General features: G+C 41.1%; 1 pseudogene; it reads right to left on the bottom strand.

Annotated features, from left to right (window-relative positions):
- Positions 1–14,612: 14,612 nt before the first annotated feature.
- On the bottom strand, positions 14,613–14,986 carry LOC144244693 (large ribosomal subunit protein eL31 pseudogene; annotated as a pseudogene).
- Positions 14,987–17,053: the final 2,067 nt, after the last annotated feature.

The following is a 17,053-nucleotide window of genomic DNA, read 5'->3' as shown; positions in this document are numbered from 1 at the left end:
AGAGTCTTGTTTGTCCTTGAGTCCCCTGTTATCGGAACACTCAATCTTTCCCATCAGTTTTTAGATAACCTTTGTGCCACATAACACTTTAAATAAATAGAATATATTGCCAGTGGAAGTGAATTCCCCAGGGAAATTCTGACTTTACTAATCTTTCTTCATGCTATGTTTTATTTTTTTAAAGACACACAATTCCTTTTCCTTGCCAACAAGTTCCCATCCCTTGCCTTTCAATAATGATTAAAATTGAAACCAAAATGGAGGCTCTGCCTCAGACAAGCCGTGTGGGTAAGATTCCCATTATATTAAGATACGTTCCTTGTTAAATATTTGTTGAGTACTGAATCACGAAGGAGGATGTATACCTTGGACAAGCAGCATCTGGTCTCTATTTGCGTCCCTAAGATGTAGCTAAAGGGACCTGGGCCTCCTGGGGAGAGTGCAGTGCCCAGAGCGAGTCATCTCTGAGTGCCCTGGTCTAATATTTATGTTCCAATGAAATTTGATTAGAGTGAACAGTCAAGGGGTGCTTTTGAAGAAGAAAAAAAATGGAGACATGACCAAAGCTCAGTGGGCAGGCATTTTCAGGGTGAAAAGAGGCCAGATAACTTTCTTCTTTTTGGCTATTGGTATATCTTTACATATGAGGAAATGATGAAACAGGATTGTAAAATATTTACATTTAGCAGAGAACCTTTTTCACATATACAAATACCATGGTGTATGTGTAGCTTCAATTGACAACAGTGTCAACAGCGGAACTGCATGGATGTGAGGTCAGGCAACTGCCTCCCTTTCTCCCCCTTCCCCTACCTCCTAGTGCTGGCAGCACCATAGAAGGCTCTAGAAGGAAGGGAGGAAGGACTTGGTGCAGTTTGGTTGCCAGGAAACCATACTATGTATGTAATCCAGACCCTCTCTCTCTCCTACTCCTACCCCAGCAGATTTCATTTTAATTTACTTTTCTGAATAGGTAACAGGTTTGCATGTTTCAAACATCAAAAAATACAAAAAGCGATAAAACAAAAGACTCTTACCTTATCCCTCTTCAGTAAGTTCCCAACCTCCTTAACAAAGCACCACTATTATTTTTTTCTTATCTATCCTTCTAGATACTTTTTATGCATAAGTCATATAAACATATTTTATTTCCTGTGACCTTTTTTTACATACATGACAGCCTGCTTTACACACAGGTATGGTGTGTGCATTTGTATTTTTCCATATTGGTTCATTAAGAACTTCATTCTCTTTTACAGCTAAAGAATATTTCATTGTATGCATTTAGCATAGTTGATTGAATCAGCTTCCTTTTGATAAATAAACATGCAGGTGGATTCCAATGTTTGGCTATTACAGACAATGCCTCTTACAAATATCATCTACAATGTGTTATTTTCCATGTGTGAGCATATCTAGAAGACAAACCCCTAGGGTCAAAGGGTATATATATTCTTAATTTGGATAGATACTGACAAATTTTTCATCATAGAAATTGAACCACTTTATAATCCCACCAACAATGTATGAGATGAAGTTTTTGCTAGTCTGATAGGTGAAAAATGGTATTTCATTGTACTTTTGGTTTTCATTTCCTTTAGAATGGGCATTTAATAAAAAAAAAAATTTAAGGGGGCACCTGGATGGCTCAGTTGGTTAAGAGTCCTTCTTCAGCTCAGGTCATGATCTCATAGTTCCTGAGTTCAAGCTGCATGTCATTCTCTGTGCTGACAGCTCAGAGCCTGGAGCCTGCTTCAGATTATCTGTCTCCCTCTCTCTCTGCCTCTCCCCTGCTTGTGCACTATCTCTCTTTCAAAAATAAATAAACATTTAAAAAATACTGGGGTGCCTGAGTGGCTCAGTCAGTTAAGCGTCCGACTTTGGCTCTGGTCATGATCTTATGGTTCATGAGTTAGAGTCCCACGTCTGATTGTGTGTTGACAGCTTAGAGCATGGAGCGTTTTTCAGATTCTGTCTGTCTCTCTCTCTCTCTGCCCCACTCCTGCTTGCACTCTCTCTCTCTGTGTCTCAAAAATGAATAAACATTAAATTTTAAAAAAATACTAAAAAAATTTAAGAGCTACTCTTTATTTTCCTTCACAAACTCTCTGCTCAGAAGTTTGCAACTTTTTCTGTTGGGTTGCTGATATTTCTTACCGGTTTGTAGGGGGCACCTAATGTATAGCATTAGGGTAACAAAAGTTGTGACTATTTTTCCCAGTCTGTTATGTATCTTCTGATTTTGTTTATGATTCTTTGGAGAGGATGCACATTTTTAACAAATTTTAATTTAAAAATACTTATGTATTTAGAGATTGAGCAGAAGAGGGGCAGAGAGGGGGAGAGAGAGAGAGAATATCAATCTGGGTTTGATCTCATGAATGTGAGATCATGACCTGAGCTGAAATCAAGAGTCAGATGGTCAACTGACTGAGCCACCTAGGCACACTACAAATTTTAATTTTTATATAGTCCAATAGATAGTCTTCTAAGGTTTTTCGATTTTGTGCAATAGTTAGAAAGACCAAATCTATTTGAAGTTATAAAAATGTCTTCCATATTCTATCCTAACATTTTTATACATTCTCTATTTATATTGCTACTAGAGGGAAGAAAAAATAATCTTTCCTCTACCCTTTTGAATTCTTTGCTGACATCCCTGTAATACAAAACAGATTAACAAGAGAAAAACACACAGAAGTTTATTAGCATATGTTCCTCATGTCTACATAAGAGGCACCCAGGGAAAAATGAGTAACCCCCTGAAGTGGCTTAGTTCAGAATTAAATCTCATCTTAATAGAGAGAGGGTATGGGGAATATAGGCATCTCCAGAGGAGAGTAAATGACTTTTAGGAAAGATGAATGGGCCCTTAGAAGAACAGATGGGAGGTATGACAGTTTGTGACAGTTTGTCTGGGTGCAATGTCAATGTCTGTTCTCTTCTCTTATGACAAGAGTCGATCTTCCTGGGTTGATAAAACTGGGGAGGGGATGGATAGGAGGGGATGTATGACAATTGAGTTTCTTTTGATGGATCTGTCTTTAGAAAGGAAGGGAGTTCAATGAAAGCCTCTCCCTGCATTTGCTGTTTTCAAGTGTGTGCAAGTTCAAAATAATCAAATAACAAAGTGTCATATTTTCACAAAACAGCATCTTTGGGGTGGTATGTGCTATACTCTTCCAGTTTTGATGGCATATTCGGCTTCCCTTCAGTGTCTTTACTTATATGAAATTTCTTCTGTGTCAGTTTGTTTCCAGATGGCTATCCAGTTGTCCTGATACCATGACCCCATGAATTGATTAGTCCCTGTTTTTCCTTACGTGTCAGGGAGACTTCTTCATCCGTGATGGCAATCTCATTCCTGAGCGGTGTGGGGGTAGGGATGGAGTAACAAAGCTAGGCCCCGGGGCAATCTTCCCCTTTGCCGTGACAGCAGAGGAGAGACTACTCCCAGATACCAAGGCCACTGGGACTCAGAGACAGTCTGTTATTCAGGGACGTGCTCACAGGGAATCCCAAGTTGTCACGCGGCCCCCTCCCCCTCCACAGACAGGGAGTGCGGCAGCCCAGAACCACTGCACTCAGGGGTGGAATTAGGCTTTGGGCCTGAATAAATAATTAGAAATTGGCTGCTGAGAGAATGTCCCTGGTGATTGCTTGCTCTGGAATTTTGCTGGGTGGCACACAGAGTTTTATTACCCAATTAAAATACAGCAGATTAAATCGTGCAAAAGGAAGATGGAGTGGGCAATAAATCTGCTGTGGAATGGGCTGTGGAAGGCCCACCCCGAAAGGCATGAATTGATGGTTCAGAGAGAATTGAGAGAAAGGGTAGTCTGGTTTTGCCAAAAGGAATCACTAGCCAAGCATATTCTTGAAGGGAGACTGAATATTGCCTTGGGGAGGATGGCGGGTGGGGTTGGAGGCATGGGAACTGGGAAAAGAAAGGTAAGTTTTTCAAGTTTCCAGGGAAGACCCTGGATGGAAGGGAAATGGAGGGCCGGCGAAGACAGACAAAGGTAACACAATCTTCCTCAGTGAAGTGACATTCTTTTGTAACATACAAACACTGTCAGAGATATTGGTGATACAGGAGTGTCCGTTGCCCAGTGCTACGTAATGAAGGTTTGGGTTGTAACAAGTTCTGAAATGTCAGTGAAGTAATAAGAGGCAGGATCATCATATCCATTTCACGCTGAAATACACATTTGTTGTGGTATTAGCTTGCTAGGGCTGCAGTAACAAAGCACCACAACTGTGTGGTTTCAACAGAAGAGACTACAGTCTCATGGTTCTGGAGGCTGGAAAGCTGACATCAGTGCATAGAGATTGGTTCCTTCTGAGCACTACAAGAGAAGCAGCCATTCCAGGCCTTCCTTCTTGTCTAGTGGGCGGCCATCTTCTCCCTCTGCCTCTTCACATCATCCTTCGTTCGTGTATATCTGTGACCAGGTTTCCCTTATATAAGAAGGCCAGTCATATTGGATGAAGGCTGACCCTAATGACCCATTTAACTTGATTCCCTCTGTAAAGACCTTACCTCCAAATAAGGTGACATTCTGAGGTAGTAAGGATTAGGACTTCAACATATGGGACACACACTTGAACCTACAGCATATGACTATCTTAAAAATAGCAAGTTTCTTCTTTCTGTGTACAGTACCGCCTTCTCCATCCCAGCCCTAGGACTTATCGATACATCTTTTTCACAATCCTCATAGAGCTAATCTGCAGTGCTGGCTTTCAACTCACTGGTGAAACCCTGTAACTGCAGTAGTAGGTACATTTGCTTCTGTTTGGTCCTCACTGAGAGGGCAAACATTGATTGTCCTTATCTTGATGATGAGTGGGTAAACATTTCTCCTTGGAAACGATGAAGAGACCTATGAGCCTCCTTCTGGCTGGCTTTTCTTTCTACCTTGCTTAGGGCTGCCAGATGTTGCAATTGAGACCACCTGGTCTTGCACTTGCACCTTCTAAGAGGAATTTATAAAGTATATTCATCTATGAGTGTATTGCGTGTGCTCAAGATTTTAGTTGAAACCATCCAGCTGCCCTCATCTGGCCTGGAGTTTGGGCCATTGGACAAAATGAAGCGTAGACACTATAATAATTATCTTCAAATTGTGTCAACATTAGTGTCTTTGCCTTTGTCTTGCTACAAAGCAGATTAATAATGATGAAAGTCTGTGTGCCCTATGGCTGGGTGCCCTGGAAGTTCACTTCTTACTCCAGTCTGTACTTGTCAATGAGGGCAATTTTCACTCCTCACTTCCAGCTCATGAGGGCTGGGCCTGGCATTTGTAGGTCCCCTGGTTTAGAAGCCACCCTTGATTGCTTGTTGGTGTAAACTGACTCTATTCAGCCATTCAGCAGACTCTTATTGAATAGCTGCTTTGTACTAGTCACTCTTCCAGGTGATAGGGATAAAATCAGGTAAAATAAAGACACCTATCTTCATGGACTCATGGAGTTTATAATCTGGTCAGACTAAACTTTTAGCAGCATAGATAAGGTGATACATGTTAAAAACAATAAAGCAGGGCAAACAGATAATGAATGTGTGGCTCGTGACAGCTGCAATTTTGGAAAGGAGTGGGTCTCATTAAGAAGGCGACATCTGGGGGCTCCTGGGTGGCTCAGTCAGTTAAGTGTCCAACTTTGGCTCAAGTCATGATCTCACAGTTCATGAGTTTGAGCCCCACATCGGGCTTTCTGCTTTCAGTCCAGAGCCTACTTTGGATCCTCTGTCCCCCTCTCTCTCTGCCCCTCCCCTGCTCACACTCTCTCTCAAAATTAAATTAACATTTAAAAAAAAAGGTGACATCTGAGCAAAGACTTGAAGGAGGGCAGGAAGGTAGCCTTGTGGCTAATGAGTGAGTTTCAACAGAGAGAGCAGCCAGAGTCCCTAAACTCCTAAGCTGGAGTGTGCCTAGTTAGTGTGCAGTAGAGTGAGGAGGCCATTGTGGCTGAAGGGGAGTTATCCAAAGAAAGAATAGTAGATAAAGTGGGATAGGTGGGTCAGGACACATCCTCCTAGGCCTTTAAAAGGACTTTGGCTTTTATTGTAAAGAAGAAGAAAACCACTGCAGCATTTTAAGCGTAGGAAATAAATGAGTTGAATTGTTTTGTACCTTATGAGAAGGTATGCAAAGATCATTCTGGCTACTCTTCTGAGAATAGATGGTAGGAAGCTGAGGGTAGAAGCAGGGAGACCAGTTGGGAGGCTATTGCTGTAAATTAAGATAATGGATGCTCAAATTGGGAGGAGCCATAGTGGTGGTAGGTAGTGAGATTCTGGATGTATTTGACAGGTCAAGCCTAGAGGATTTCCTGGTGAGCTGGATGCTGGAATGAGAGGAAAGGAGTCATGGAGGACACCAAAGGTTTGGAGTGAGTGTCTGGAAAGATGGAGTTGCCATTAGCTGAGGATTGGGTTGCGGGTAGAGCAGATGGTGGGAAGAGGATAAAGTTCAGTGCTAGACGTGATGAGATGCCCATTAGTTCTCATCAGGGCCAAGTAGAGGTATCTAGGTTCTCAGTGGCTTCATCATTCAGTTTTAGAATAGTGTCACATCTAAATAAGTACAGTTCTAAAAGACAAAGTAGAGAGATAGATGGTGCTGTGGCCTGAACGTTTGTGCCCACACCCAATTCATATGTTGAAATCCCAACCTCCAGAGATGATAGTGTTAGGAGGTGGGGCCTTTGGGAGGTGCATAGGTCATGAAGGTAGGTGGAACCCTCATAAATGTATTAATGATCTTATAAGAGAGACCCCTTCTGCCATCTGAGGACACAACAAGAAGTTTGCAGTCTAGAAGAGGTCGCCCACTCAACCATGCTAGCAATCTGGTCTTAGACTTTCAGCCTCCAGAACCATACACAATAAGTTTTGCTGTTTAGAAGCTACCCAGGCTGTGATATTTTGTTACAGCAGCCTGAACAGACTACGACAGATGGGTAGAGAACCAAATGATTTTAAAGTCTCTTCAAGGACTTTAAAGAAGATCCAGGTTATAATCCCTAGTTGGCTTTCTCATGTCCCCTTTCTTATGTTTCCATAAATTCTATGGGCTCTGTTGTACCCCACACTCGCAGAAGACTCTTGTCAGCAACCATATCCCCTCAAAACACCTTTTCTCTTCAGCCTCAGTGTGTTGACTCCTAACTCTGAGGTCTCTTCGGGGTATAGATTGATCAAATCTGTTGGTACCTAAAGGGTGGCATATTCTGCTGCCACGTTAGCATAAGGATTATTTTGAGCTGAAGGTAGTTAAGGAGAAGCAAATACAACAAAAGTTCTCTGCAAAGCAGGTCATTGATTTGTAAAGACGTTCCCCTCCTCTCTCTACCACAAAGGACAGAAGTTAATCTCCAGAGACGACTCCAGACCTGTATCACCAAAGGAATCTATATAACAAACCTGTGAATACTAGCCCTCATTTATCATTAGTTTCCTCATATATTTGCTTTCCTACAACTTGCCAACCCCAATAACTCAAAGTCCTTTTCCTTTGTCTTGCCACTTCTCTAAAAATGTACTGTTCTTTGTTAAGATGTTATATGAGCACAAGACGCTATATCACCCCTCTGAGTTACTCATCACTGAATCTCCCACGTTTGTGCATGAACCACATATTAACTCTGGTTTGTTCATTTGTTTTCCTCTTGTTAGTCTTTTGTAATCTTCTTGTCTTCTGTCAGTCTAATTCACAAGGCTCCAGCTGGAGAAGCTAAGAGGATAGAGGGAAGGTTTTTTCCTCCTCTACAAACTTCTTGCCTTCCCTGGCATTCCCACCACACAATGTCCAGGGAGAAATGTGGCAGGGGTGGCTTGTCCTCAGAGGCTGGGGTGCAGCTGGGGACAAGGAAAATTGGACCAGAAATGTAGGGATCCTCACTGGCAGACTGAGAGATATATGTGCATGTGTGGATGCACCGTAGCCTTTGGGCTGGTGAGGCTGTCTCTGTGTCGGGGCCATCTCAGGCCACAATTTTCTGTAGCCACATCTGGATAAGATCAGGAGAAGCATTCATGAGGCTACATAATGTGAAATATTTTACACATTTGCACTTACAAATAATAGCTTTAAGCTTTCCAACTTCTACTCTCAAGCAGTAATGAGTAATAATTCTCATTAATTCATCGTTCCTTAGAATCATAGAGTCCCTGGGGCGCCTGGGTGCCTTAGTCGGTTAAGCGTCCGACTTTCGCTTAGGTCATGATCTCGCGGTTCGTGGGTTCGAGCCCTGCATCAGGCTCTGTGCTGACTGCCAGCTCGGAGCCTGGAGCCTATTTCAGAGTCTGTGTCTCCCTCTCTCTCTCTGACCCTCCCCTGCTCACTCTGTGTCTCTCTCTCTCTCCTAGAAATAAATAAAAATATTAAAAAAAAAAAAGAATCATAGAGTCCCATGTACCCTCATGTAAGGCAAAGACATGCAGTGCCATTATTCATCAGCAAACAGTTCACTCAATATTTTAAATGTATTATATGGGCCAGGTTCTGAACTAGACACCAAGACAACTAAGTGAATTGGACATATTGTCTCAGTTCCTAGGGTGGAGGTAGTAGGGGATAGATCATGTCAATATTCAGTAGTTAAGGTTGTAATGGAAGGGCTCCATCCAAAGCTGGGGGCTGCATTCCCCTAGCCAAAGGATCAGCCAATAAACTTACCCAGGAATTTGCATCTAAAAAAATATAACCTCTGGTGCAGCCAATGGGTGAAACAGTATGGAGGCTCCTCAAAAAGTTAAAAATAGAACTACCCTATAATCCAGCAATTGGACTGCTGGGTATTTACCAAAGAATACAAAAACACTAATTCAAAGGGATACAACAACATTATTAACAATGGCTAAATTATGGAAGCAGCCCAAGTGTCCATTGATTGATGAATGGATAAAGAAAATGTGATATGTATATATGTACACACACACACACACACACACACACACACACACACTGGAATATTGGAATATTATTCAGCCATAAAAAATGAAATCTTGACATTTGCAATGACATGGATAGAGCAATAGAGTACAGTGCTAAGTGAAATAAGTTCATTCAGAAAAAGACAAATACCGTATGATTTCACCCATATTGAATTTAAGAAACAACAAAAAAATGAGCAAAGGGAAAAAAAGAGAGAAACCAAGCAACAGATTCTTAGAGAACAAATTACTGGTTACCAGAGGGGAGGTAGGTTGGGGGATGGGGGAAATAGGTCATGGGGATTAAGGAGGGCACTTGTGAAGAGCACCAGATGTTGTGTGGAAGTGTTCAATCACTATTTGTACACCTGAAATTAATATTACATTGTATGCTAACTACTGGAATTAAAATAAAAACTTAAAAATATATATAACCAAAGTTTAGGAAATTCTAAGCTCATGAAGACATTGTCCAAAGAGGTCATCCACTACTCCCAGTTGCCCCTCTGGAGAGACGGAGGAGTCTTTTATTAAGAGAAACTACATTATTCATTGTTTAGAGTTCATGTACAAGTTTTAAAAGTGCCAAATAATCACTATTGAAAGTTTTCTTTTTTATTTAACTTAAAAAAATGTTTTTAGAAAGTAATCTCTGTGTCCAAAATGGGGCTCAAACTCACAATTGCAAGATCAAGAGTTACATGCTCAACCAACTGAGCCAGCCAGGAGCTCCCTCATTCAACTTTTTTAAAGCTCAATTTAGTGAAGGGATTTTCTTCAGTGGGACCACATCATTAATCTTATAGTGAGAGTTGATAAGAAATCAGATTTTTGGGGCGCCTGTGTGGCTTAGNATTTCTGAGAGAGAGAGAGAGAGACAGTATGAGTAGGGGAGGGTCAGAGAGAGAGGGAATCACAGGCTCTGAAGCAGGTTGCAGGCTCCGAGCTGTCAGCACAGAGCCCGACGCGGGGCTCAAACCCACAAACTGTGAGATCAAGACCTGTGACGAAGTTGGATGCCCAACCTACTGAGCCACCCAGGTGTCCCCCCCAAATTTTTTTAAATGTTTATTTATTTTTGAGAGAGAGACAGAGTGCGAGCGGAGGAGGGGCAGAGAGAGAGGGAGACAAAGAATCTGAAGTAGGCTCCAGGCTCTGAGCTGTCAGTACATAGCTTGAGGTGGGGCTTGAAACCACAAACTGTGAGAAACCTGAGCTGTTTTGGACAGAAAACTGTCCAAACCTGAGCTGAAGTTGGACACTTAACCAAGACAGCCACCTAGGTTCCCCTTTGTGTAAAATTTTTTAAAAAGAAAGATAATGTTCTCTGTTCATTTCATTTAACAAAGCAATTACATTTCCCACTATGAATAATACATAAATTCATATAGACAATTAAAAAGAAAAAAACATATACATGTTTTTCTCATTTGAGAGAGAGTAAGAGAGTGTGAGTATGGAAGAGGGGCGGAGGGAGAGAGAGAGAGAGAGAGAGAGGATCTCAAGCAATCTCCATGTTCAGTGCAGAGTCTCCTTGGGGCTCCATCCCATGACCCTAGGATCATGACCTGAGCTGAAACCAAGAGTCAGATGCTCAAGTAGCTGAGCCACTCAGGCAGTCCCCCAAAACATATTTGGATGCATTTTCTTCCAATAATTTTTCCATGTTTGGTGGGGTTTTTTTTTGTTTTTGTTTGTTTTATAATCATGCTCATTTTAAATAAAATTCTTGAGTGTAAAGAGTAAAATTTGGGGAACCAGTCTGATTATTCTCTAAAATGCCTTAAGATTTTGAAAGATTTACCCAAGTAAGAAAATTAGGCAGTATAATTAAATGGGCACAGTAACTGGGTCGATTCAGGGTGATAAAATTCTCCACACAGTGAAAATAAAGCCTAGAGTGTTACTCAACAAACAGAACATAAACTTAGGCAGTTATGGCTGATACAGGGAGGTGAAGAAGAACCTAGAAGCCCCACTGGGCCCTTAAAGTGTATCAAAACCAAGAGCCACCATCGCAAATCTGTGACAGAGAGCAAGATTCCTAGGCAGTAAAGGGAAGTATCAGGAGAACAAAGGTATCGTGGGGGAGTTAATGATTTCTGTGCATCAAATTAATATATGAAAGTGAATTAAAATAAATCCCCGAGACTGGCAGCATTTATTTCAGTGTTAGTGGGAAATTGGAGAGCCGAGAATCTACAGTTCCCCAAATTAAGTCGTTTGTCATGGAAAACAGACTATGTTATAAATATGGTCAGTTCCATACCTTCCTTTGTTGGTATATGTTGATGTTGAGTTGAGATTGAGAATAATCCAAGTACATGTGCGACAGCAAATCTGCTGAAAAAGTGAAGGAAAATTCTGTTTTAATGGCAGTAATCTTCAGAACCCTGCTTCCCCTCCTCCAGCGGACTTTATTAGAGCTACATAGGAGGCTAAGCTTTTCCTTTGCCCTTTTAGGAACTCCAGCTGGACTTGAGAATTAAGTTGACATAAGACAGGTTAATAAAAGAAAAAGCAACAGATTTTATTTTTATATGTACATAGGAGCCTTCACAGGAAAATGAAGCCTCAAAAAGTGATAAGGCCTCGGTGTTTATATACTAGATTGAACGAAGAGTAGTAATTATGAAAAAGTAACTAAAATGTATGAGGAGACTAAAGGAAGATAAGGGTTACTTTGATTAAGTTTGTTTGTACAAATTCTACTCGGCCTTGACTCCCTGTCTCTGGCGATGAGAATGCTCTTTCCCTCCAGGTGCAGAGGAGGGCCTGTTATATATGGGAGTTTTATCTCCTCTTTTTAGGAGGAAAAAAGTAAGTCAGAGTGCTTTTCTTATGCCTTTTATTTTTCAAGTGCTTTTAGCTTAAAATTGTCAATATGTCAAACTGGTGTCTTTTGGGGTGGCATATTCTGGGCCCACTCTAAGCCCTGCATTACCCTCAGTCTCACTCTGGGGAACCCAGGTGGGCTTTAGAGTAGGTGTATAAGGTGATGGTAATGGCCTATGTTGGGGTGTGAGGAAGTCAAAATGTGTGTAAGAGTAAAACCCACTCAAAGCTCTACCTTTGCACCAATGGTTACCAGAGGGGAGGTGGGTGCGGGGGTGAGTGAAATAGGTGAGGCTATTAGAGAGCACAATTATCACGAAAGGCACGGAGTCACCATATTGTACACCTGAAGCTATGATAACACTCTAGGTTATCAATACTGGAATTAAAATAAAAAACTTAACAAAAATAAATTAAGAAATAAATAACATTTTTAAAAAAGTCTCTACCCTTTGCTCCTTTCTCGATTGGTTTCACCATAGGCTCCTCAAGCACTTGACCTTCAGGGATATGAGCCTGGAGGAAGTTCTCCTGGGCTCTACGTCTCTGGCCTCTGTTGACAGGCATGGCTATATCCTTGATATATCACCCATCCTTCCATTACATATAAATTGCCCATTCCCCCTTGTAAGAGAGTACAAACTTTATTTACCTCACACCTTAAAAAAAAAAAAGGCCTCTGTAGATGTCACGGCAAAAGTGTTCATAGAAGACAATTTTTCTCCTGACAAACAAGCATACTCCTCTGTAACCATAATATAACCATCAAAATCACAGTGATACATTGTGTTGGGAGGAAAATTTTCTTCTACCATTTTGTATTTGAATTGGGGACTATGAATTATCTGACAGTAGATTAACAGGAAAAAAGTTTGTTTATGCGTGTGGAAGCCTTCAGATGAAGGGACAACCTGGACAGCTAAAGGAAGGGGTTTATACATCAACTTAATAAGGGAGCAGGTAGAGGTATTTAGGGCTTCAGAGGAAGGAAGGTTGGGATGAAGCTTGTTTACACAAGTTTTTGGAATGTCCTGGTCTCGAACATCAGGCTTCCTTGATGGGAGACCTCCCTGGAGAAGGCTGTGGTAGCTGACTCTCACAAAGCTCTGCTGTAGTCAGATATGAGAAGTTTACCTAGGAATTCTTTGCATTTGCTGTTGCAATTGTTTCCACCTTCAAATAATCTTCATGTCATTCACATGTGCTGTCAGTCCTATCGTTAGTTCCTAGTCCACAGTCCCTATCCATGTTTTGTCAACTGCTCCAATAGCGTCCTTTAGAGAAATTTGATCCAATCCAGAGTCACCATTGCATTTGGTTGTCCTATCTCTTTGGTTTTCTTCAATCTGACATCTTTGAAGATGATAGGCCAGTTATTTTGGCAAAATGTAGTTACAGTGTTTTTTATTTAACTATTCTTTCATCTGTAAGGGAGGAAAAAAGTCCTTGCCACTCTAGCCTTTTAAATTCTTGGCTGGACCCTTGTAACAAAAAGCAGGTTAACAGGAGAAAAACAAGCAAATACTCAATACCATGTACATCTCATATATGCATGGGAGAAACTCAGAGTAACTCGAGGGGGTGGCTTAGAACTTTGGCTCTTGTAGCATCTTCAACAAAGAGCAATTAATTTGTGGAGAAATGACAGGATGAAAGGAAGTAGCTTTAGGTTTCTGAGGGTGGCAAACTGTGGGAAGCTAAATATATGGCAGGAAAATAATGGAATCAGGTTTGCTTATAGATTCTTCTAATGTTATCTGATAAAAGTCTGTCTCCAAAGAAGAAGAATTAGGGGGAGGGCAGAAAGAACTTTTCCTGCATTTGCTACTTCTTTTTTTTTTTTTTTAATTTTTAATGTTTATTTATTTTTGAGAGAGACGTAGTGTAAGCAGGGGAGGGGTAGAGAGAGAGGGAGACACAGATCCAAAGCAGGATCCAGACTCTGAGCTGTCAGCACAGAGCCTGACACAGGGCTCAAACTCAGGGACCATGAGATGATGACCTGAGCTGAAGTCAGATGCTAAACTGATTAAGCCACACAGGCACCCCTACGTTTGCTACTTCTCAATTGCCTTCTGCTCAAAATAATTTTTATGTCAAAAAGGCGTATTTTGGGGTAACACATTATGGTTCTCTTCAACCCATTAATTCATTTGGGATAAGTACTTGATCAGCTACCATAGGCTGAGCCCTGTCAGGCATTAGGATACATACAATGCACTAGATGGATGTGGATCTTTCCTTGGGAGAGACCCTTTAGCCCCTATAGTGGTTAAGAAGACAGATTTTAGGGGCATCATCTTCAAAGATGGGTGGACGCTTAAGTGTCCGAGTTCGGCTCAGGTCATGATGTCTCAGTTTGTGAGTTAGAGCTCTGTATCAGGTCTCTAATGATGGCTCAGGGTCTGGAGCCTGCTTCAGATTCTGTGTCTCCCTCTCTCTCTGCTCCTCCCTTGCTCCTGCTCTCTTTCTCAAAAATAAATAAACATTAAAAAATAATTTTAAAAAAAGATTTTATATTCAGGATATCTAGGTTCAGGTCCATCTCTGCTACTTACTTACTTCCATTAGAATCTTGAGCTTGTTACTTTAACCTCTACATACCTCACAGAAAGAGGGAAGGTGAATAAAAATACCTTCCAAATTTGCTTGAAGTGAATTAATAATGGTATCCAGTATGTATTAGTAATCTGCATCTGAAAATTAGATTTTCTGTGTGAAGATGCTAACTGGGTTCTATTTCACTTTATTTATTTATTTATTTATTTATTTATAATAATTTATGTATGCATGCATGCATGCATGCAGTTTTATACCTTTATTTGACAATCAGCAACTAGTTTTCATCCACATTAACAGTCTGTAGATTTTTGAAAGTGGTGACAGGTACATAGTTAACCAATGTGTAGAGCTTGTTCAGTGAATCTTCATCCTCCTTACATTTTCTGGACAACCACACATGGATACAGTATGGAACGTTCCTTATTTCTTTGACCCAGACAGCCTTGTTGAGCCTGGTGTCAAAGTGCACATCTGGAGTTTCCATCTCCTTCATAGCAAATTTCGGGATCTCTTTGAGTGCTCGAGGGGCGCACTTCTTGAAACCCACTTGATGGATGCACTTGTGAGTGTTGATGGTGTATTCACTGGTCACTACCTCATTGGTGACAGAACGGCCTTCTTCTCGTCACCCTTCTTTGCGGGAGCCATTCTGCCGGGCCTGGAGAGGCAGAGCTCATGTTATTTTAAGAGGAAAAAATATATAATACATTACAGTTCAGCCCAGAATCCCAGCCAATTTCCTAATGCACAACTAAAGTACACTAAAACACCTGAAGGGATCTGGATATACCTCCCCTCCAAAATGCCGCTGTGACATAGGAATTATTTTGAACAAAGGCATCTGAATTTCTAAGTAGTCTTATTTGCCTAGAAGCTGAGCCTTACAAAAGAGCTCAACTATTATAAATGCCTTCCCTGGGAGTAACTCTAATCTTCTCTTCTTAGAGTTGAAAAAGTCAGAAGTTGCATGACCTCCATATAGACATTGTCACAAACTATCATATCTTCCATCTTTTTTCTAAAGGCACATGTGTCCCCTCTTTCTAAGAAGTCATTTGCTCTCCTGGAAGTGCTGCTCTGCTCCTACCCCTCCCCTATTGAGGTGATATATAAACTCTCAGTTCTGTCTACTTGAGTCTTGCTTTTCAGTGAAAAATATATATACATGAATAAAAAATCTGTCTTTTCTCTTGCTAATCTACCTTCTGTCACCTTAATTTGCAGGTCTCTAAGACAGAATATAAGAGGCTAGAGAAAAAGGCTTTTTTTCCTTAACACATCTATGCAGAATGTTTAAAATATTTGATCACCAAAAATTAAAATCGTTATTTTATATACAGCAACATCTCTTCCATTGTAATTACTATTTCTATTCTTGTAATTTCTTATCTACCATTCTCTTTAAAACTTTCTGAACTTTTCTGGAAATCATTGTACAGCTCTCAGCAAAAACAATGGCTCAATATGGAAAGCACTGGTAAAAGCATTCAGGACAATTGCCAGTGACAGAGCATGACTCACTCTGAGCATGACACTCTGAGGTCACCCTGAGCATCAGCAACATCCAAAGACTACACCCCCTCTGTGGATACTCACTGCGCTTTTCAAAACGTCTATGATTGTTGCTGCTGTTCTACCCCTTGAATTTGGAAAGTAACTGGAAAACTTTCCCCCACATTGTTTTGGCTAAACTGTACTGGACTTTTGGAGATATAAATATAAAATTTTCCATCAGCTTAAAACAAACTCTGTATTGAGAGATACATCGCATTCTGTGAAGTTTGGGTAGCAAAAAACCAAAGGTGTTTCTGGGAGCTATTTGGCAGGCTGTGCTTGCATATATAAAGCAATTAAGACAGATTGTGGCACAAAGAAAGTATTAGCTATTATTATTTTACCTCTCTAAACACGGTATTCTAGTGGGAAGACAGGCAAGTAAACACGGGATGGATAAAATTACTGCAGACTGTGATAAGTTTTCTGAGGAGATTGAATACTGTGTTAGAGAATAATGAGGGAAGGAGCTTCTTCACGAAGGTGGTCAGAGTAGTCCTCCCTGGGGAAGTGACAACTGAAAATAAACCTGAGGGGTTAGAATAAGCCAGCTATGAGGGCAGCCAGCGTGGAGCATTCCAGGTAGAGGCAAGAGCAAATCCCACGGCAAAGGTGAGACGGAGCTGCGAGAAGGACTGTCACTGTAGTAGGAACAAGTCTATATGACGAAGTCAGAGACATGGGCGGGCCCAGGTAATGCAGGCTCTTGGAGACCATAGTACTGAGTTTGGATCCTCTTCCAAGCAATAGGAAACTATCACAGATTTAAAGTGGAAGGATGACATGATCTGATTTATGTTTTGAGATCACTTTGCTGAGGAGATTGGGGCAATAGAAATTTCAGCTGGAAGCTGGGAGACCGGTTCAGAAATTACTCATTAATTCAGGTAAGAGATGAGGTGACACTGAAGATGGGTAGGAGAGGTCAGAGATGAGGATTATTTTGGAGGAAGAACTGTTGGACTTGCTGTCGGGTGAAGGAAATAGATGACTCAGGGGCTACACTCAGATTTCTGGCTTTGATAACTTGGTAGATGGTGGTGCTTTTGGTAGGGGGTGGGAAGACTAGATATAAGCATGTTTACAAAGTCGTCACTAAAGTTTGGGCATGTACACACACACAGACACACACACACACACACACACAAATGGAAAACTATG

This window comes from Crocuta crocuta, unplaced genomic scaffold (genome assembly GCF_008692635.1).
Source record: "Crocuta crocuta isolate KB4526 unplaced genomic scaffold, BGI_CrCroc_1.0 scaffold147, whole genome shotgun sequence".
Classification (NCBI taxonomy): Eukaryota; Metazoa; Chordata; class Mammalia; order Carnivora; family Hyaenidae; genus Crocuta; species Crocuta crocuta.
Note: the sequence above shows the minus strand (reverse complement) of the source record. Positions and strands in the feature narration are given on the sequence as shown.